At 43.2% G+C, this 1,246-nt stretch overlaps 1 non-coding gene across 1 annotated transcript; it reads right to left on the bottom strand.

Annotated features, from left to right (window-relative positions):
• Positions 1-250: 250 nt before the first annotated feature.
• On the bottom strand, positions 251-332 carry trnas-cga (transfer RNA serine (anticodon CGA)). Its single transcript has one exon. It is a non-coding gene; the product is annotated as a tRNA-Ser (tRNA).
• Positions 333-1,246: the final 914 nt, after the last annotated feature.

Raw genomic sequence — 1,246 nt, 5'->3', positions numbered from 1 at the left:
TTATCATCGATTTTCACAATTCTGGTGCCCGGTGAAGTTAATATGAACGTGACTGAGGTTGTGAAACTATCCTGACAAATAAGAAAATTCAGAGCGAAAGCAGAATGAGGAAAAGGAAGGTTCTTCTGTCATGACACAGACATTTAATCCGAATACATTGAATGAACAAGAACTTCAAATTGATACTTAGACTGACATCGTGTTCTGCAAACAGATTGCTCCAATCCGAGTAAAGATTTCGGATCATAGCCGCTGCGAGTAGGATTCGAACCTACGCGGGGAAACCCCATTGGATTTCGAGTCCAACGCCTTAACCACTCGGCCATTGCAGCTGACCGCTCGTTGGCAGAAAGCATTGTAAAATGCACTCCAGGTATTCCAGTAATGCAATGAACGGTGTCCCAGTCTTTATCTGGGAAGGGTAGAATTAACATGGAAAAAGACCATGAGATTTGGGGCAACGCCTTGAGCTGCACGAAAATCTCACCTTCCATAACGCACTGTTCTACTTTTGTGTCACAATATCAGTTGCAAAGGAAATATGCGATAAATTCATGTTTTTTGAATGGACCAGTACATAACTTCCCAGTCTCGGTCAAAATTAAAGTAATGGAATCGAAGAATCTTACAACACAACCTGCGCAGACCGAGTGGTCACGTGATGACTGGGTTATCAGGAAGTTCCACCAGATTTCTGTCTGAAGTGACCGCAGCAGGTCTACCACATGGACTCAACGTTAAATTCCTCGACGTCAGACGCCGTTTCCATCCGCTGCAAAGAGGAAGCTGATGTTTTCACCCTGTCAATAATCAGTGAATATTTTCATTTCAGTTCTGTTTTTGATGATACCCTTTTTCCCAGATCACTGAAAATACATGGAAAGCTCCAGCTGCCGGACATGGTCATTTTCGATGTCGCAAAAGTCCTTCACATTGCTAGCCGTGAAGATTCATGGAGCATCATCCTCAAATTTAGCTGCTCACGGGCATGTGTCACATCCTCTGCCTGTTCGGCAATCACATAGAGTCAGTGATCCTCACCAAGTGAATCAACATAAACCCGGCTCAATAAGAACTGCAGACAAACAAAGGGTGCGTCATAGCACCAATTTTCTTTTCCATTTTCCACACTACAATATTGTACCTGTCACCCAGCAACTTCCCGACAGGCCTGGAGATAATCAAAGGAACGACAGGAAATTGTTCAAACTACAATCGTTTTCATTAGAAAGTCAAACACTATCTT

Source organism: Scyliorhinus torazame, chromosome 24, assembly GCF_047496885.1.
Source record: "Scyliorhinus torazame isolate Kashiwa2021f chromosome 24, sScyTor2.1, whole genome shotgun sequence".
Classification (NCBI taxonomy): domain Eukaryota; kingdom Metazoa; phylum Chordata; class Chondrichthyes; order Carcharhiniformes; family Scyliorhinidae; genus Scyliorhinus; species Scyliorhinus torazame.
Note: the sequence above shows the minus strand (reverse complement) of the source record. Positions and strands in the feature narration are given on the sequence as shown.